Raw genomic sequence first — 22115 nt, forward strand, 5'->3', positions numbered from 1 at the left:
AGTGCCTGATGTGGCCAAAAATTTGTTGCGGGTGGTTATGGGTAAATGTCATCAGTCAACCCTCCCTCCCTCCATGAAAGCAACAGCAGACACTCTGTCATAAATATAAAGGGAAGGGTAAACCCCTTTGAAATCCCTCCTGGCCAGGGGAAAGCTCCTCTCACCTGTAAAGGGTTAAGAAGCTAAAGGTAACCTCGCTGGCACCTGACCAAAATGACCAATGAGGAGACAAGATACTTTCAAAAGCTGGGAGGAGGGAGAGAAACAAAGGGTCTGTGTGTCTGTCTATATGCTGGTTTCTGCCGGGGATAGACCAGGAATGGAGTCTTAGAACTTTTAGTAAGTAATCTAGCTAGGTATGTGTTAGATTATGATTTCTTTAAACGGCTGAGAAAAGAATTGTGCTGAATAGAATAACTATTTCTGTCTGTGTATCTTTTTTGTAACTTAAGGTTTTGCCTAGAGGGGTTCTCTATGTTTTTGAATCTAATTACCCTGTAAGATATCTACCATCCTGATTTTACAGGGGGGATTTCTTTATTTCTATTTACTTCTATTTTTATTAAAAGTCTTCTTGTAAGAAAACTGAATGCTTTCTCGTTGTTCTCAGATCCAAGGGTTTGGGTCTGTGGTCACCTATGCAAATTGGTGAGGCTTTTTATCCAACATTTCCCAGGAAAGGGGGGGTGCAAGTGTTGGGAGGATTGTTCATTATTCTTAAGATCCAAGGGTCTGGGTCTGTAGTCACCTAGGCAAATTGGTGAGGCTTTTTACCAAACCTTGTCCAGGAAGTGGGGTGCAAGGTTTTGGGAAGTATTTTGGGGGGAAAGATGCGTCCAAACAGCTCTTCCCCAGTAACCAGTATTAGTTTGGTGGTGGTAGCGGCCAATCCAAGGACAACGGGTGGAATATTTTGTACCTTGGGGAAGTTTTGACCTAAGCTGGTAAAGATAAGCTTAGGAGGTTTTTCATGCAGGTCCCCACATCTGTACCCTAGAGTTCAGAGTGGGGGAGGAACCTTGACACACTCATTTCACACCCTTTTCCCTGGACTGCCCGAGCAAATGCTATAGCACTGCAAGCATGGAGCCCGTTCAGCTCACTGCAGCAGTTATGACCATTGTAAACACCTCGCGCATTATCGTGCAGTTTATGCAGAACCAGCACCTGAAAAATCAGGCGAGGAGGTGACGGAAGCGCGGTGATGAGGACATGAACACAGATTTCTCTAAAACCGCGGTCCCCAGCAATTTGGAGATCATGGTGTTACTGGGGCAGGCTCATGCTGTGGAACACCAATTCTCGGCCTGGGAAACAAGCACACAGTGGTGGGAGCACATAGTGTTACAGGTTTTGGATCATTCCCAGTGGCTCCAAAACTTTCGCATGTGTAAGGGCACTTTCATGGAACTTTGTGACTTGCTTTCCTCTGCCCTGAAGTGCAAGAATACCAAGATGAGAGCAGCCCTCAGAGTTCACAAGCGAGTGGCAATAGTCCTGTGGAAGCTTGCAATGCCAGACAGCTACCGGTCAGTCTGTAATCAATTTGGAGTGGGCAAATCTACTGTGGGGGTTGCTGTGATGCAAGTAGCCAACACAATCATTGAGCTGCTGCTATCAAAGGTAGTGAGTCTGGGAAATTTGCAGGTCATACTAGATGGCTTTGCTGCAATGGGATTCCCTAACTGTGGTGGGGCTATAGAGGGAACGCATATCCCTATCTTGGGATTGGACCGCCGGGGCAGCCAGTACATAAACCATAAAAGGGGTACTTTTCAATGGTGCTGCAGGAAGGGATTTACTTCCCAGACCAGAAAATAACTGTTGGGGATGTTGAAATGCCTGTAGTTATCCTTGGGGACCCAGCCTACCCCTTAATGCCCTGGCTCATGAAGCCGTACACAGGCACCCTGGACAGTAGTAAGGAGCTGTTCAACTACAGGCTGAGCAAGTGCAGAATGGTGGTAGAGTGTGCATTTGGATGTTTAAAGGCGCGCTGGTGCAGTTTACTGACTCGCTCAGACCTCAGCGAAACCAATATTCCCATTGTTATTGCTGCTTGCTGTGTGCTCCACAATCTCTGTGAGAGTAAGGGGGAGACGTTTATAGTGGGGTAGGAGGTTGATGCAAATCACCTGGCCGCTGAATACACGCAGCCAGACACCAGGGTGGTTAGAAGAGCACAGCAGGAAGCGCTGCGCATCAGAGAAGCTTTAAAAACCAGTTTTATGACTGGCCAGTGTACTGTGTGACACTTCTGTTTGTTTCTCCTTGATGAAAACCTGCCCCTTTGGTTGCCTCTAAATTCCCTGTAAGCCACCCTCCCTCCCCCCTTCGATCACAGCTTGCTTGCAAAGGAAATAAAGTCACTATCATTTAAAAAACATGTATTCTTTATTAATTGATTATAAAAATAGGGAGATAACTCACAAGGTAGCCCGGGTGGGGTGTGGGAAGAGGGTAGAGGGAAGGAAAAGGCCACTTTAAAACTTCTTGAATGACAGCCTTCTGTTGCTTGGGCTGTCTACTGTGGTGGAGTGGTTGGTTGCCCGGAGCCTCCCCCCTCCATTCTTGGGTGTCTGGGTGAGGCGGCTATGGAACTTGGGGAGGAGGGAGGGTGGTTAAACAGGAGCTGCGGTGGCAGTCTGTGATCCTGCTGCCGTTCATGAACCTCCACCAGATGCTGGAGCATGTCCGTTTGATCCCACAGTAGCCCCAGCATTGCCTCATGCCTCCTCTGATCTTCCTGCCACCACCTCTCCTCATATACATCGGCCACTTTCCTGTACTCTGCTATTGTGTCCCTCCACACATTCTGCTGAGCTCTGTCAGTGCCGGACGACTGCATGAGCTCAGAGAACATTTCATCTCACGTGCGTTTTTTTCGCTGCCTTATCTGAGATAGCCTTTGGGATGGAGGAGGGAGGCTTGAAACATTTGCAGCTGCTGGAGGGAAAAAAGGGGAGTGAAGTATTTTAAAAGATACATTTTACAGAACAATGGCTATACTCTTTCACAGTGAACAGCACTATTCACATTACATAGCACATGTGATTTTGGTACAAGGTCGCATTTTGCATCTTATATTGAGTGCCTGCGGCTTTGGTGTTAGAGATCACACACACAGGGTTGGGTAACAGAATTCGGCTTGCAGGTGGCCATGGTAAGCCATAGTCTTTCGGCTTCTGCAACCTTCATAACAGCAGTGCCCTCCTCTCCCATACCAAGTAAAGCACGTTGAGTTGGCCATTTAGTGCTGCGGTTTTCCTGTTAAAGTCCAGCAGCAGAAACCAAACTAACCCCCGCCCCTATCCAGTTCTCTGGGATGATCGCTTTTCCCCTCCCCGCACCGCGTGGCTGGTATCAGGGAAGATCCCTACTAGCCAAATGCGAACAGCTCAGTGCCAATGCCCCCCCTCCACATGGCTAACTGCGGGGAGGATTTCTTTTTAGCCACAGGCAAACAGCCCAGTAGGAACAGCCACCTCTGAATGTCCCCTTAATTAAATTCCCCTATTTCAACCAGGTTACCATGAACGATATCACTCTCCTGAGGATAACACAGAGAGATAAAGAACGGATGTTGCTTGAGTGCCAGCAAACACCAGGACCATACGCTGCCAGGCTTTGTCATGCAATGATACCAGATTACTTGCTACTAGCATGGCGTGGTAAAGTGTCCTACCATGGCGAATAAGGCTGCTCTCCCCAGAAACCTTCTGGAAAGGTTTTTAGAGTACCTCCAGGAGAGCTTCATGGAGATGTCCCTGGAGGATTTATGCTCCATCCCCAGATACATTAATAGACTTTTCCACTAGCTGTACTGGCCACTGAATGCATCCCAAGTCCTCAGGGATACTTAATCATTAAAAAATGTTTGCTTTTATAATGTGTATTATATTTAAAAAGGTACACTCACCAGAGCTCCGTTCTTCGTCTTCGTTCGGTTGGGAGGGTATTTCAGTCAGGGTAATAAAAAGATTCTGGCTGTCGGGGAGAATAGTGTGCTGTGTGCTCTCCTCAAGCTCTTCCTCCTCCTCCTCATCTTCCCCATCCACAAAATCCTCAGCCAAGGCGGAGGGTATCCCATCATCGGAGTCCACAGACAGGGGTGGGGTAGTGGTGGTGGCCCCCCCTTAAAATTGCATGCAGCTCAGCGTAGAAGCGGCATGTCTGGGGCTCTGTCCTGGAGTGTCCGTTTGATACTTTGGTTTTCTGGTACACTCGTCTGAGCTCCTTAAGTTTCACGTGGCATGTGTGTTGCGTCCCTGATGTAGCCTCTGTCCCTCATGGCCTCTGAGATATTTTGAAATGTTTTGGCATTTCGTCTTTTGGAACGTAGTTCTGATAGCATGGATTCCTCTCCCCATACAGCGATCAGATCCAGTACCTCCCATTCGGTCCATGCTGGAGCTCTTTTTTGATTCTGGGACTGCATGGTCACCTGTGCTGATGAGCTTGCCTGGCCAAAGAGGAAATGAGATTCAAAAGTTCCTGGGGCTTTTCCTGTACACCTGGCAGTGCATCCGAGTTCAGAGTGCTGTCCAGAGCGGTCACAGTGGTGCACTGTGGGATAGCTCCTTGAGGCCAATACCTTCGCATTGCATCCACACTAACCCTAATTTGAAACGATGATGTCAATTTCAGCGCTAAGCCACTCGTTGGGGAGGAGTACAGAAATCAGTTTTAAAAGCCCTTTATGTAAAAAAAAATGGCTTCGTTGTGTGGACAGGTGCAGGGTTAATTCGATTTAACGCTGCTAAATCTGACATAAACTCATAGTGTAGACCAGGCCTTAGTCATCATTTCTACATCTACTTTTATATCTCACCACTTGCTATTTAGTTCACCATAAGTATTGCATCCTTCTCAGTTCTTATACACAAATGATTAGCCACCATCACCGGTCATAATTTTTGGGGGTCTTTTATTAATGCTTCCATAAAACCATTCCCACAACATTATAGTATTGGGCCCAGGCCTACATTCCTCACATGCTCAAAACTCTCAATGAAGTCAGCAGGAGATTTTGATGAGCAAGGATCAGCCCCAGTATTTGCATTACTTCTGACTGCTGTCTTCTATTCTGACTGTCTGAGCCACAGCTATCATGCCGTCTTTGACAACTGACTCCACCACACCCGTCCTCCTTCTCCTCTGAATACAACTACCCTCCAGCCATTCTATTGTTATAATGTTCTATTTTCTCTTATAAGATTAATTGACTTTAGCTTCTTATTCTCCTAGATTCTGTCTTCACCACCTTTGTCCCGAGAGTTCAGCTTTCTAGTGATTTCATAAGGAGTGATGAGAGAACTTCCAACTGTTCATCTGTTATATCGATCCATCTAATATATTCTTGTACAGCACCCATCACAATGGTACATGGGTACAGAGAAATAAATAAAATGTTTATTACCCTAGTGGGACTGGAACTCATAAGCTTCAGCATTGCAAGTTGGGGACTGTAGCATAGAACCATGTAGCAAAACTGGATTGGACTGTTCAGACTAGACACACCTCCAAGTATCTGGATGCTTATGTAAAGCTTTATTAAGTTTATTTAAATCCGTTCTGTTATTTATGACCACAGCAATTATCATCATCTCTCTTATCCATGCTATATTCCCAGCTTAATTGCTTCAATGATTTCTGCTGCTGGATTGCGTGACCTGGAGACTGAAGTCTCTCCAGAAGCAAGTTCAACATAGGCAACAGCACTGTGAGCTTCTCTGTCACTGACCTGCCTTCCTTCAATGCTGATTGGAGGGAGGACCTATGAGAGGGACAGAATTTAATGCATGCTTCATGCCAATTCAGTCCTTGGCCTCTTTGCAGAGATGACCTACAAACAAGGGGGAGGGGGGGCAATTGCTGCTAGTAATGGTGATAGTTTTTGTGATAGGAACAATGGTGTCTAATTGCTGCTGTAATATAAATAATACAAATAATTTGTCAAAAGGAGCTAAATGGGATCACCCACTTATTTCAGATAGGCCTCTGAATGGTGCTATAGTAATATCTTTACAACCACCAGCATCAATATCATGTATTTTTTTAAAATTACCCATTCTTATTTCTATGGATAGCACCTACATGCTAGTATGCTTCATGATTGCTACATATTCTTTAGCACTTTATGGTGTGCACAGTTCTACAAATCTGACCCCAAATAGCTTTATACTTACATTCCTTACTACCAATTTTCATTAGTGTTACTATAAGGGGAAAAAAATCACTCCAGTATCCTTCTCTGTTCTTAAATAACATATTAGAATAATTAAAAATATGTAAATTAACTATTGGTCAATTAGTGACACCAGTCTGCAAATATGTGCCTGCCCCACAACACAACTCAGATCATAATCTCATCATGCTACAGTCTACCCTGTCACTTTTATTTGAACTTAATTTATTTTTTGTCTAATGCCGTTACTCAAAGAATTATGAGACAGGCATCAGCTGACAGCACCAGGGGAAGGATAGGTATTGACAATGACATAAAAGCAGAAAGGGAAGTAAAAGAATAGCCACTGTAGCATTTATCAGTATTTCACGAACAGACACAACTCTGGAATAAAATACACATTCAGATTGCAGTTTCTTTTTAAGATTGGGGCTATACATCTGCAGGATCACAAAACAAGAGGTTTGTAACATATTGCCACACATTAGAGATCTTTTCCCATATTGTTATGAGCAGAATAAACATTTTAAAAGGCATTTTCCTTTCCTATACCCAGGAGTATCTGGTTCCACTGATCATACCTCCCTGCACATAGGAGTACAGCAGCCACAGAGGTCACTGTAGCCTGGAAGGTGCAGTGGCAGCTGTGAAGGAACTTTGTTGCTGCTCGGTAACCTGTAGGGAAGATCCTCTCCTCAGACTGCTGTAGAAGCCTCTTGCATAAAAGCCATTCACTCAGGCTGTAGCAGCGGAGAGGATTTACCTCTGGCAGCGTAAAGAGGAATTACTTTACATATTTGTAAAAGCCAGTCCATTCCAAATAAACTTGTTTCATATTTTTAAGACAAAAACATCTGGCTAGAGTACTCAGATAGTATCTTTTCTATGGGGCAGTGGCTAGGACACAAGACCTTGCTACTATTCCTCATTCTGCCAATGACTCACTGTGGGAACTCGAAGAAGGCCAAAATTTTCCACTAGCTTCAGATGCATCAATTTTTGGGCATCGCATGTGGGAAACCCAGAGGCTGGTTTTCAGAAGTGTGGAACACCACAGCCCCTGTTGGGAAGCTTTAATGTACATAGGTGGCACTAAGCAACTTCGTTGGTGAAAACTGATCATTTAGCTAGGTGGATGTAACTGGGGAAAAGTAGTGTCAAGCCACTTTTCTTGGATGATTCCACAATTTTAAACCCTTGGCTGTGTTCTCTTGGAAGATCTGGTTTTCCTATAACTGTACTGAGTGAACATTGATTTGAATATTTTATTGGAAAGAACTGCAAAGAGGTTAGTGCCATTAAAGGGGAGTGTAATAGAAATAGGCCAGATAGGTTTTATACCAAATGGAATGGGTTGGAAGGCCATTATTATAATTAAAAGCAATATTCTAAACATTATTATAAAAACATGGAAAAATAACAAAATATTTTATTATAAATGATGTTTTCAACTCAGAAAATCACTCTTTTTTATTATTATTTAGGATTCTGCATGTTTTAAATGATCAGTTTAAATGTGTTCAGTTCCATACAGACATGAAATTAAAGGTACATAAGCCCAAATAAAAACATGTTCAACTGAAAGCTGCATTTTCAGACAAAGTAGAGTTCCATGCTAAAAAGGGAACAGAATTAGAGTATGCTGACACAGCTGACAGAAAAGTGATTTTAAAGGCAAAGAGTATATGGGACATTAAAGAAAAAGAAACACAGAGCAAGAGATATCCAATTAGCAAACATCTAGATATACCGAAAGGGACATTCCCAAAGGCATCCATACAGGGCCATGTCCAGGATGTGGAAAGAAAGAAAGATAACTCTCAAACTGAAGGTTGAACAATTTTTTCTCCTATAATTTTGCAATAATGTGATACATTTTTTGCGCTTGCCTCAAATCCTTAGCTGGTTTTCATGAAAGTGAAATGGCATTTCCCATAGGTAAACATACCTTTTTGACAGGTTTCAGAGTAGCAGCCGTGTTAGTCTGTATTTGCAAAAAGAACAGGAGGACTTGTGGCACCTTAGAGACTAACCAATTTATTTGAACATAAGTTTTCGTGAGCTACAGCTCACTTCATTGGATGCATTCAGTGGAAAATCTTTTTTAACACACATGCAAATTTTGCCATAAAAATGGAAACCTTTTGTAGTGGTTTAAAGTCAGGAAAATTCAGCTTTGTTTGTTGTGAAATATTGGCATGTTTGCAAAAAAGAAAGAAAAAGCTGTATTTACTGGCAGAAATGGTAAAATTTCATTGTGGGCACATTCTTACAAATAGTAAATTCTTAGGTTATGGTGCTTGTGAAGTGACACTTGGCAGTTCCGTACAGTCTTGCTACCTAGGACTACAAAGTTAATGAAAAGATGAATGATCTAGCAGTTTCAGTGCAGCAGCCCCGAGTCCTAATCCCAATTCAACACCAAGGTGACTTCAGACCAATATGGGGCCCCATCAAGTCATTTCATTCAAATCTTCTCAGAGGCAAGTTCCATATGAACCTTCTCTCCCCAGCAGGCCCATCTGCCCAGACACCTCTATCATAGAACTGAGGTAAGTACATAGTTGGCATGGAGCTGGTTGAAATTTTTTTGAGAAAACTGCGTTTTTGACAAAGAAAATTTTAGGTTTTTCTCAATTTGGGGGAGGGTTTGAATAGAAATCCAAAAAACTCTACAGATCTTCTGATAAAAATGAAAACTTTTTTGTTTTCACCAAAGTTTTTTGTGAGAAATGAAACATGTTTCTTGAATGGTTTTAGGTTGGCAATAGGCATTATGCACAGATCTGGAGCCAGACAGTGCAATTTTTACACCAGTATAAATCTGGAATAATTACGCTGATGTCATCTGACAGTTTGGTCTTGTAATTACTAGAGAGAACCTTAGAGTGGGAAAGATTTTGTGGGTCACAGTGTCTGTTGTCTTGTAGTCATTTGCACTGATGCAAAGGGAATGTTAAATATGATCAAATCAGAATGGTAACCATCTACCTGCCATTTATGACCATCAGTGTGCACTGTGGGGAAATGACTACACAAGCTGCAGGGTAGCAGAGAACTTTTCCTCCAGTCTTTCTTTGAAGTTCTCCCCAGGCTAATATCAGTAAAATAGTATTCCTTGGTTTGTTCCATGTAGGATTCTACAGTCCTGGGAGAGTCACAAATGAGCTGAAAAGTCATCTTTCCCTGCCATTTTCTGACTGGTCAAATTCACAGACTGGACCGCCGTTTATCTCTAGGAGACTGATTTAAAGCCTATTGTAGCCATATGTGATTCATATGTGAGAGACAGTTCCCAGGTACCTCCTGCTTCTGATCATGCTGGCAGCACTGGAAATCCCATCGTGTCTCAAAGTCCTAAGAGAACAATTTCAATTTTTTGATAATTAAAGTAAAATAAATGGTACCGCCCTTGTTATGCATTTGAATGAGGACTCTGGCATTTGATATTAAAAACAATTCATTTTCAAGAGAAAAAGCAGCCTCATATTGTCAACCTTGTTGCAGACTCATGCTGTCAAACCCTGGCTCATTGCAATATTTTATAACAAAAATGCCCATTTAATAGTTTTTAACTAAAAGAACTAATTTCCTTTTTATTTTTATTTTTGACATGTTTTACTTTTGAAGAATGACTGGGTTTTTGACAGGTGCATTAAGACATGCTACACTTACATGCTATTAATACTGTGGGATTTGGGAAATGTCTATGCATTGGCATATGTGACAACTTAAGGTATTAGTTAACAGTGAGACTGTCTGTAAATAGAATTGTAGCCACAACTGCTGACTTGAGCACTCAGTCAACATTTGCAATCAAGAGCTGAACCATATACAGCAAATAATACAATAGGGATACAAATTGGCATTGTACAGTATGTATTGGTTCAGTCTGAGTGCAGTGGTAATTGCAATATATTGAAGTTTTGTATTGTAATAAAAATAGAGACCATTAGTAGATACCATTTATGTCATTAGTATTTAGTGGTTGTGCGTTGCAGCTTTTTTAGTGCTCATAAAACTGTCTCTGCTTGCAGATATGTCACAGGACTGATATAAATTTAAAGGTTTAGAAATCTATAAGTCATAAAATACAAATAGTAAATAGGAACACAACATTATAGACAAAAACTTACATTAGGCATGCAGATGTTTATCTATTTGCATGTCTAGTGCAGAGATTAGCATAATGATGATCACATTTATATTACAGATGGACTTGATTAAATAGACAATTGTAAATAAGGTAAAAAAGAAGCATATTAAGTATGAGTAGCAAAGGGTTTTTTATGCCCCCAGAAAGGACTTTGTAAGATGTCGGAAGGTATTACCTTTGACAGTTTTGGATGTATTTATCTATTTCTAGGCTCTTTTAGTAGAGATGTGACGGTTGTTCTACTTACTGATATTTCAACTACCTCCAGCAAGTCACTGCTATCATTAACAACTAGGCCCAAGATCAAAGCACGGGGTGGTTTTTTGGAGATGCAGATGTAGAATAGGTGAGGGAGTAGTAACAGCGCAGGGAGCTGGGAGGTTAGTGAAATCCTGAGGTTGAGGTTAGCTGGGGTTTGTTTAGCAGTCGTCACTATGCCAGCCATCCTACAGGAGTTTGTACGATGGCTAGGACATCATGTCAGGGAGTGGGCACTGGCATAGTAGCATCGAAGAGAGGTGGGCTTAGGAGGAGGAGCTTTTCTCAACCAGCTGTCTCTACGGAAAGATAGAAAAATATATCAGGAAGGGGCAACCAGAATGGTTAGGTCTTTGGATGCTTTTTGGTATGGTCATGGCTGTGGGCTTGGGCTACTCAGCCCAAGAAATATTTGCAAAAAATTCAAGTACCTGTAAGATCCCCTCCAGCACAGCCACCATCAAACCATCCCATTGCTTTGACTTCAGGAACACGACATTGCAATCCGGACTACAATTATTTAGGGGTCCCCAAGAGGCATTCAGCATAGGTAATCTCCCTTCCAGGATCTTCCAGGGAGTGCCCTGTTGTGCCCATTGCTTCCAGTTCTCCTCTGCTTTCCTCCAGCAGCAATTGATTTGTCTGCTCTGCACCTCTGGAGCAAGAGAATTTGAAACTTGTCTCGTGGGTCCCCTTCTCCCCCCCTCTCTGACCTTTTAAAGACTGGAAGCTCCCTGGAGCTTGTGTCAGAGTGTGCATCAGAAGAGTTGGAAATGAAACAAATTACACAGATACTAAAGAGAACAGAGGAACCTATGAAAACATTTCACTCATTGTGAGTGAAGTGACAAGAAACAGCAGATAGGGACTGCATTTCTTCAATTAATTTCCTCTTTCCAATCCTTTTTCTCAACATTTTAAAAATCTAAATCTTTATGAAAATTTTGGTAACCTTGGCTTCATCTTTCAATAGAACAGCTCTTGATGTCCAACTCCAACTCTAATTAAACAACGAATAAAGTTCAGGGTTTCTTGGGTACTGATTGTTAGCTGTGGAAGAGCTGATTGCCCCAAGGATAGTTAAAATGGTGCAGTGGTGTACCAGGCATTAGCTCCTGTTAAAACAACCAGCCAAAAGCAATTTGCAAGGGTTACAATTGAGACTGTTTTCAGCAGCTCTAGTAATAGCACAGAAGTGAGACGTAGGCCTTCAGGAAAAGGTGAATTTTACCCTGACTGATAACACTTCCTATGGCTAAAGTATTTCTCAGATATCAACAGTGGAAAGTGTTAAGCTGGAAAACTGATTGTTCCCTTACAAAGCCTGTTTTTGTGTCTGTTTATACACTCTACACAGACAGAAAATGTTTAGAGATTTCCACTGCAAACTTCAAAGCATTCAGTGCGGCTATTTATATAAATCTAAATTCTAAAATCTTTTTGAAACTTTTGTCTTTCTTTCTGATTGCAAGATTCAGTATCACTTTAGTATATTGAATATCGGCTGCTTTGAACATACAGTATGGCACAAAGTGATAATTTAGCACAGAGAGCTACCCTGCTGAGAAAAAATTCTAAAGGAAAATTGTTAGCACCAGAAGTTGGTTGATTTTAGAAATAAGGAAATAATTAAAGAACATAACATTCTTCTCCCAAGCTCTTTGGATGCCACTAAACTGCTCATTGCTTTATTTGTCTAATTAACAGATATCTCAAAATCCTGTGCCAGATTCTGCAGTATTCTGCATGGACCTCCCATTTGAGGCACTGAGATCAGGATACCTGGGAAACAGGTGAAGTACAAAATAAAGAATATTGTTATATTTGGTGACTAGATCAGGGTGCACCTATTAGCATAGTGAATCTATGGGAGAGGCAGACATATTGACAGCTGTACTATTTTAAACTGGGTTCTTTTAAAACTATTCCAGTGGATGCCTTTTTGGGGACTCCAGGGTTCCCTTTTGGATGGGATTTCTGCCAACGAGGAAGTGATGAAGGGCTTCATCTGGGTGTCTGCTGGTGGAATTTGACAGAATCCAGGAGTAAATCTGGCTATAAAATGGCAATATATTTACATTGCTATTGTTGTATCAAGTTTTATGGTAAATACATTTATCACTATATATAAGTACAATGTACTCTGCCATGTAGGATGTGTACCAGATAATGTTTGAGTCTGAATTTTGAAACCACAATGCTTGAGAATATCCAATATTAAGTAAACCGAGTTTGCCTGTCCTCAATGAAGATGTCTCTTTTGTGCTAACAGTTGTATGAGAAATACTGGAGATAACTAAAAAACATGTTTATAAATCATACTGTACAATACACACACATACGTATTAAGTCTCATGCTATGTAAGGTCTGGTAGTCAAAACAAACACTGGATACCTGGCTACAGATACCAAGATGCAAGGATCTAATCTGGTCTGAACAATAGTGACCTTGGGCAAGCAGCCTGACCCCTTGTGGCTTACTTAATCCATCTGTAAAACTGGGAAGAGCCAGACTTCAATGACAAACAGATGCTGCATCTGAGTCAAGCCGTCTTGGGTAAATAAATTACAAAGAAGCTGATGGCACAATATAAGGGCTAATAAAGAGAAAATGTGAGTCTTTGTCTCTTATGCACACTTACCATTAAACTGGCAGCATACTGTGTTTACTCTTATTGGGCATGTTTAGTCTCATTGGGTATCCATCAGAACAGATGTGGAGACACTGCCGTTTCCTGCAGTTCAATGCAGTAGGATTACTGTGTTCAGTCTCATTGGAATGGATTCAGGCAAGCTTCAACGACTTGTTAATGAATCAATAAAGCATGTTCCCTTAGGTTTGTGATTCACCAATTCATTAGAAACTGAATTGGGTGGTGAATATTTTTTTGGTAAATAAGAATTTTTTCCATAGTCCCTCAATTAAGATGTGGCTTCCTGGGATTCACAAAGCTTCATCAACTGTACTTTTAGACAGTTTACACACCCTATTTGGACTACAACAAGAATGGTGATAAACAATCTAAGTGTTGTTTTCCAGAAGGCTTTTCTGAACTCAGAAGACACATGGGGCTGGATCTTCAGGAATCAGAACAGTTCCACTGAAATCAGCAAAGCTATGCTGCTGTATAACTGCTGAGGATCTGGCCCATTAAATCTTTGGCATGACCTAGGCAAGTGCGACGTTGAAAGAGGAAGTTTCCATAATGTTTAAAAATAATTGTTGCCTGCTTGCTTAGGGATATTCCTGGTAATCCTTATTTAGGATATTGAAACTGACAGATCTTGGCAGTAGAGATGTGTAAAATAATCACATACTTGAGAAACCTCTAAAAATGGTGGCTTCTTGTTAAATTGCACAGGCAAAGAGCAGATCTGTTTTGGTATAGAAAAGCGGTTTTAGAGCTGTTTTACATTCTCCAGCAGAATTCTGCAGAATTGGACTAATGATGACTAATGTACCTGGCTTTACAAGAAATAGTCCCAGAATTTCTTTTAAAAAATCTAAAACATTCATAAAATACACAATCTGTAACCTGCATGGCATATACAAAGTACATGGGGTGTGGTACAAAGGTTTAACAATGTGTGTTTGGGATGACTGGCATAACTCACTCCCTGGGTAATGTGGCACAGATTGTGGAATCCACTAGAACCTTTCTGTCACAGAACACTATCATATTTATCATATGGCTATTCAATTTATCACATGGTAGCACCTCCAAATATTTTATTTATATGCATACAAACAGACATATATGGGGTGTGTGTGTGTGATAGATACATTCTTTGTATTCTGTATCAACATTAATTGTGTCCAAAAGCTGGGGGATAGGCTTGTGTGTACAGCACTCACTTTAACAATCTCATAAAGTAGAGATCTGTATTTACAAGAGCAAATTCTGAGGTGTCTGGGGAAACAGCGATGAGCCACAGTGCTGAGCACAGACAAAAGCAGGGAATGAACAACAAACTCAAGAGCATGGCTGTGACAGTAATACTCATAAACACGGTGCTTTCTTAATAACGATAAATAATTAACAGTCATTCCCCTCCAATATATTGTTATAACACATTTGAGAGATATGAATAAATAATTGTATGCCTTCAGTTTAGACATGCTTTGAATAGGTTATTATAGCAAATCAACTGTTAGATAGATCTAACTCACTTGTACATGTCTACTGAATATTATCTTATAATAATTCACTTGGAAAGCAATTCTATCAATCATTATTAAATGATTTACCTATGTTAACTTTAAATAAAATGTTTTATGAACCATCCTTAGCTCAGCTCAGCCTAAGTCCTGATTCTGCCTTGTTGTTTTCTCTTTGGGCTAGCTGTATACTTATCCTCTCTCATTATCCTTCCTGGATGGCTGTAGGAGTCTTTATAGTTACATTTTTCCCTGAAGGGTGGCTATAAATGCTATACATATAAAATAAAATATTATGTCTCTGCTTGTTACTGTAATGCATTAACGATATTGGTGGTACAGTGCTTAAGTGGATGGCTTCCAATTCAGTTTCCTTTATTACACAATCCTTGTTTGTGACCCTCCTTGTTGAGTTACCATTTGTGTCACAGGCATCACTGGTCAGGAATTTAATAGGGATGGGTGAACTTCACAAGATGTAGAGGTTTGTTTGGCTAAATTAACAGAAACCTGCATGGTTATCAAAAGCTTAAAGAAGCCTTCCTTTCCACACACCTAACCACCCCCTCTTTTATTTTTAAGTGTGAATCCTTCTTCACCTTTGGCAGCAGCAATCTTTGAGGGAGGCTCAGCAGCCATTCCACCCCCTAGAATCAGGTGGGAGTGCTCTGAAGCCAGCTGCTTTCTCTTTTGAATAATGCATGCCAAAGCTAGGAAGAAGTCAATGGGACTTAACCATGTGCCTAAAGTTAAGCATCTTTTAGGTGCTTTGCTGAATTGGGGCCTTAGGACTGTATGAGACTTCCACTGAGAAAACTGTGCTTTTGTAGCCATGTAGACTTCTCTGGGAAAGTTAATGTAGTAGCTGTAATGAGAATGTGACACATGGAAGAGCGGGTAAGAGATTGATCTTTGTTCCCAGTTGTACGACCTGAGTTGTTTTTGCAGTAGCTAAAGGTGACTTGATGCCAGTAATTCATGTGGATGTTCAAAAGGTCTTTCATAAAAGGGGCCTGGATCTTGAAGTTCTTAATACTTTCTTAGTCAATCAAAACTCCCATAAAAATCAATACGAGTATTGATTGAGTAAGGATTGAATAAAGAGAGCAGAACTTGACCAAGTATACAGAATACTAGAGGTAAGAGTCAGAATTTTGTTCTAGATTAAAATCTGGTTTAAGTGTTGGGAAATAAAGGGCGTGAAGAGCTGAGAGAGCTTAATGACTGCCCCAAGGTCATTATTATGACCAGTGACCAATTCTCCGGCCTGTGTTATAGAGGAGGTCAGCCTATGACCTAATAGTCTCTTCTCACCTTAATATCTATTAAATTTATTATGCTGAAATGAGGTTTGAGGTTTGCACAGGAATATCTCTGTGGGCTTACACAAACCTTGACTTGAGCTGGCTTCAGGGTTTGCAATACTTTTGTTGTGTTTGCACAAATCTGTATGGGCACTTTAAAAGATTGGGCACTTAGAATCCTCTGTGGCAGCTCAGTGGAGATGTCTGCGCAAACAGATTGTTGGAGAACAATGAAACATGGATAGGAAGTTAACACTGAAAATATAATGCCATTCTCTAGAAACATGATACATTATCATTTAGATAATGGTCTGGTCATTGAAGGCCTGATCCAAAGCAAAACAAATGAACACCCCATAAAATAGTTTGACCTGGAAAGGGAGAAATTCCAGAGACACTCTTAAGGAGTTCACTAAGGACTTCACTATTCCTATTGATTTTTATGTGGAAGGTCTTAGATTATTACAGTGATGGGTAGCAGTATAAAATCCTATGACAGACAGACAAATAGGTAGAGCCAAGGTCCCCACACATAGGCTGCATCTCATTTGATACAAGAGTTTGTCAAAAACAAAATCTTAAATAGATCTTTTACTGAAGTTTGTTTGATGGTCTGTTCCAGTATGTTAGATACTAAGTGATTACATCAAACATTTGCATGGATGTTTGACAACAGAACTACAGATTGTAGACTCAGTTCCAGATTTAGCTTAATGCTACTGCTGTGAATAATTTTTTAATAAATTCATTATTTTATCAATGTTCAATAGATGTTTTATGAAATCTAAATTAGATATTTGGGAATAATAACTTAATGGGTCACGGTTAGTGACATCCCCCAGGATAATTTATAATGAAGTTTCAAATCGTTAATAATCCTTAATTCATAAATAAAACATTAAGGTTGAAATAAATGGAAAAAATACTAAAATAAGATGTGTGATCTTTGAACACTGGTAAATACAGATGCATAACCTGCTGGGATTCCCATATGTTAATGCACATTAGCACTTAGCCATAAGAGTCAGAAATGCTTCACTTGAAGTCTACTGTTTTCAGCCTTTAACATTTAAATCATGCTGCAGCTCATATACCCTTCCCTCTGTGCTCTCACTGCTGTGTGCTCTGTGCTAGTCTCAGATACCTCATCTGGGAAGTGGGATTATTGTCAGAATACCATACTGACCTTTGGGGCATTTTAATGAGCTGAAAGGAGTGGGCCACTATGGACTGCAGCAGAATGGTTCTGGATCCTACTATTGAAGAATAGGGGGAAGGCAGGCCATCTGCTCCTCCAAAGAAGGAGCTTAGGGCTTTTTCAGGGGCAGGAGGGAAGCTAGCTTTCTAGTAGTGAATATCCAGGAGATGTCACCACACCCGTTTACCCCTACTAGCTACTCCCATTCTCCATACAAGGCTGAGGTGGTTTCCAGGCAACCATGGTTACATTCCTGCAGGGAGGCGGGAAGACTCCTGGGGCCCTCCCTCTGGAGAGGACACAACAGTTATATGAGTGGGGGGATGGAAAGTGGGGTTGGGTCTAATATCTCCTTGAGAGAGGGAAGAGGGAGCTATGTCAAGAAAGGGTCCATTAGCAAACACTTTCAACCTTCCCTTTCTTTTTCTTGCTTTACTACCATTGCTCACTCATTATTCCTTATTGTTACATTTCTCTTTTCTTATGGCTTTTTCTGGATCGCCAGTCTCCTACAGAGATCATAAGGGATACAAAATAGCTGCTTCATGAGCATAATCATTGCAACCACCTTGGCCCAGAAAAGACACAGCTAAAGCTTGAGGGGTGCTCAGTACCTGACTTCAACGGGGAGTTGCAATTGCTCAGCACTTCTTAGCATGTTGCCAATATTTAAAAAGGTCAAATCATATAGCTGGGTAATAAACATGTGAAGTAACAACAAAATTTTCAAGCCCAGTGTCTAAAACTAGGCATCTAAAGATTGTCTTTTGTGGGAGCACCTCTGAAAATCAGGCCTTGGGGCTCTGAAATGCTACACAACACAACACAAAGTGCAACACAAATAATAATATGGATACCCAATATAGATTTAGGTACTGAATTTTAGGCACACATGGTGAGTATTTTGGCCTAAAATCCTTCCTGATGGTTGATATAGAAATATATTTTTGATTATAGTAAACCCAAAAGTCACTCCAATTTGTTCTTCATACGATATATTTTTGAAAATAATAAAAATATTACACACAATGAATGAGACTGGTTATTCACTGGGTGGAACTTTCACTGATTTTCCTGATGCAAATTCCTGATAATTATTGAACTGCTGAAGGGTCACATGCAAGAAATCTGGATACAGAAAACAAATTAGATGTTTTGTTGACAAAAGACCTTGGTTGCTAGGAAGAGAGCTGTCAAGTGTCTGTTTATATGGGGTTTATTGTCAGTGTGGAGTAAATGCAGTCTTGTCTGCCTTTTAGATGTTGTTTTACTACATAGTGAAACTATTATATATTTAATCTAATGAAAAAACCATAATCCCATAATTCTTCCAAAATTAATGTGAATTACAAAGTTTGCAATGAAAAATGCTTTATTATGCAACCATAAAACTGCTTGCTATACATTTCTGAATATTTGTGTAATTATAGTTTTGCAGATGAAAGAGCTGAAGAAAAGGCAACAATTTAGATTATTTTTTTCTTTACGTAGACAGGGAAAGATGCAAAAGACATTTGATTGCCAGTCATAGTCCATGAGAATGCACACACAGGTGCTGTTACTTTTGAAAATCACCTGGGATACCTGACAATGCTAAAAGCATGCCAGCTGACTTGCAAAACATAGACAGTTGCAGGAGTAAGGTGGGAGATGAGCATGGGCTCCTCCATGACCCATACCACCTGGTAGGGCATCTAAAAGTTAGGCAGTGCAATGCTGAGTCTAAGTCCCCTTTTTGGATCCAACCCTTAAGAGCTTAATTCTCTTTGAAAGCCATGGGATTTAGAGACCTAAGGGAAAGATTTTTGATGGTATTTAAACACCTAAAGATAGAGGATTCTTGGGATTTTTAAAAGCACTTAAACAGATTGGGCACCTAAGTCCCATTGACTTCAATGTTAGGAGCCTAACCTGCCTAGGTGCTTTTGGGTGTCCAGTGGGATTTCAAATACCTTTCTAAATCTGGCCCAAAGTGGAAGATATTGGGAATTGCTATAAAGATCATGTCTGATGCATAAGTTTAGACAGGCTGAGATGAGTCTTATGCTGACATGGCTGTCTTTTGGCCTAGCCTTTTTTTGGCTTGGATATTGTTTATATATAAACCTTCCTAAGTGATGTGTTCATAAGTTGCTATGTGGGGTGAGGTTTTGACCACAGGATGTGCTTAAATTGAAGGACAACAGATATACAAAATGTGCTGCCAGAAGACAATGACAATTCCCCATATAAACAGGGAAGTCCCCAAAAGTCCCTGTGTGGAGTAAAGGGTAGAGCAGAATAGTGTAGACAGCAACAGTTATGCCAATAGAAGCTTAAACATGTCTATTGTCTGAGTTGCATAAGACACATAATAGTCGTAATTCTTAGTGACTGGAAGAGAACTAATTAATATGTAATTTGGATGTGTATAAAAAGCGGTAGATTGTAAGAGGTAGTCAGAGTACCATAGGAAAAATCCATTGTGACCCACCTAGCCTCTGGAGAAGGTAATTGATCACTATCTTTCTCTGTATATCTCATCACAAGGTACACTTTTGGTTCAAATAAAAGTTTGAAATTAATAAACCTGAGTGTCCAGGACCAAGTATGTGGCATTGTCACCAACAGAGACCCAATGTCCATTCCACTCTCTGCCTGAAGTGGAGAAAGGATTTGAACATCGGTTTCCCCCATCGCAGGAGAGTGCCAGAACACTGGGCTGTGAGGTAGTTTTGATGAAGGTCTGTCTTTCTTGTTGAAGCTGTTCCATTGCTTATAATTTAAATATTCACTGGAGCTAGGGAGGCTGGAACATGAGTCTCCCATATCCCAGGTGAGTGCTCTAACCACCTGGCTAAAGATTATACTGGGCCACTGCCACCACCTCCTCCAGTTGACATTTTTTGTGTGCTCAGAGCATGCCTCCATGATTGGCCCCCCAAAGGCAAGACAGGTGGGGGAATGCCTAGGTTGTGATTGCTCTTGGGGCATAGGTATGAGTTAGGTGCTGAGTTGCTAGGCTGAGTCAGGACTTAGGGCTGTGCACACACCTAGTCATCTTCATGTCTCAGGGACTTCAAGAGTGGAACCTTAGGTGGCGACAGTGTTAGTGAGTGAAAGTGGTGCCTAAATTTTGAATTTAAGTGCCTAAGGTGACAGTCAGGAACCTAATTCCCCCTTGTGAATCCCACCCTTAGGTGCTTTTGAAAATTATACCCTGAGGCCCAGATCCCCAAAGGTATTAAGGCTTCTAACTTCTGTGGGAGTTGGATGCTAAATACCTTTCAGCATGTGGGCCTAACTCACCCACTCTGTGATACAGCTTTGCTCCACAAGGTTTGGAAGATGAGGAAACCTGAGGCTGGTTTTGACCCTGGGTTTCACATGCCAAAGTATGCTATTCTGTCCCTAAGCAAGAATCTTTCTCCTTTTGTTGGTAAAAAATTATTCAAATGTCAATTTTCAATGAAGCACTCTATCCTGCAGTCCTTATGCAGATACAACTCCTGTTAACTTAGTAGGAGTTTGTCAGTGTAAAAACTATAGGATTAGATCTTAAATTTTTATTTAAGCTATTTGTTGCCTTCTGTACACATGGTGCATGTCTATAAAAAGCAAGACCCATGGGAATATATCACATCATACAGTTCCATGCCACATTTGTGTTATGCAGTGTGGCAGAAGACACACAAAAAATGCATAGCTCTCCAAATAGGCAATAAATGTATGTAAGAACGTAAGAGCTGCCATGTTCAGAAAGATTATGGTTCATCTTGCCTGGTATCCTGTTTCCAACAGTGGTCTGTATCAAAGCCTCTGGGGAAGTGTACAGAACAGGGTAATTATGGAGTGATCCACCTCGTCTTCCACGCCGAGCTTCTGATAGTCAGATGTTTAGGGTCACCTCAAGTATGTGGTTGTGTCCCTGATCATCTTAGGTAATAACCATTGATGGACCCATCTTCCATGAACTTGTCCACTCCTTCTTTTCCAAACCAAGTTATACTTTTGGCCATTCAACTTCCATGGTGATGAGTTCTAAAGGTTAGCTGTGTGGAAAAAGTATTTCCTTTTGTTTGTATTTTGCTGCTTATTTATTTCATTGTGAAATCATGAACCAAGTGACCCCTGGTTTTAGTATTGTATGAAAGGGTAAATCTTTTTCCACACCATTCATGATTTTATAGACCTTTATCATATTCCCCTTAGTAATCAGGTTTCTACACTGAGCAGCCCTAATCTTGTTAGTCTCTCCTTGTATGGAAGTTGTTCTATACTCATGATCATCTGTGAACCTTTTCCAGTGCTACTAAATTCTTCTTGAGAAGGGGTGACCAGAACTGGATATAGTATGGTGTGGGTGCACCATGGATTTATATAAGGGCATTATGAAATTTTCTGTCTTATTTTTTATGCCTTTTGTAATAGTTCCTAACATACTGTTAGCCTTTTTGACTTCTGTGGAACACTGAGTGAAAGTTTTCAGAGAACTATTCACCGGGACTCCATGCTCTCTCTTGGGTGGTAACAGCTAATTTAGCCCTCATCATTGTATATGTGTAGTTGGGTTTTTTTTCCAACGTGGAACATTTTGCACTTGTCAACATTAAATTTCATCTGCCATTTTGTTGTCCAGTCACCCAATTTTATGAGATCCCTCAGTAACTCCTTACAGTGTGTTTTGGACTTAACTAGCTGGAATAATGTTGTATTGTCTGCAAACTTTACCACTTCACTCTTCACTCCCTTTTCCAGGTCGTTAATGAATATGCTGAACAGAACAGTACATGTGTTTGGGGGATTCCCTTTGTTGTTCACTTCTCTTCATTATGAAAATTCACTATTTTCCCTACCCTTTGTTTCCTATCTTT

The 22115-nt window shown here is 40.8% G+C and overlaps 3 long non-coding RNA genes across 18 annotated transcripts in view; 1 reads left to right on the forward strand and 2 right to left on the reverse strand.

Moving 5' to 3' along the window:
- The window catches only part of LOC140896235 (uncharacterized), a 381899-nt gene that overhangs the window by 20051 nt on the left and 339733 nt on the right, over positions 1-22115 (reverse strand). The gene's annotated exons all lie outside the window — the stretch shown is intronic.
- LOC144929167 (uncharacterized) overlaps positions 1-22115 on the forward strand; it is a 217145-nt gene that overhangs the window by 19475 nt on the left and 175555 nt on the right. For all 11 annotated transcript variants that reach the window (XR_013634482.1, XR_013634481.1, XR_013634480.1 and 8 more), the window contains exon 2: positions 12309-12394. This is a non-coding gene — a long non-coding RNA (uncharacterized LOC144929167). The remainder of the gene's footprint in view (positions 1-12308; positions 12395-22115) is intronic.
- Positions 2376-5854, reverse strand: LOC140896236 (uncharacterized). Its single transcript, XR_012154478.2, has 2 exons — positions 3920-5854; positions 2376-2946 (listed from the first exon to the last, which is right to left on the reverse strand). It is a non-coding gene; the product is annotated as an uncharacterized LOC140896236 (long non-coding RNA).

This window comes from Lepidochelys kempii, chromosome 12, assembly GCF_965140285.1.
Source record: "Lepidochelys kempii isolate rLepKem1 chromosome 12, rLepKem1.hap1, whole genome shotgun sequence".
NCBI lineage: Eukaryota > Metazoa > Chordata > Testudines > Cheloniidae > Lepidochelys > Lepidochelys kempii.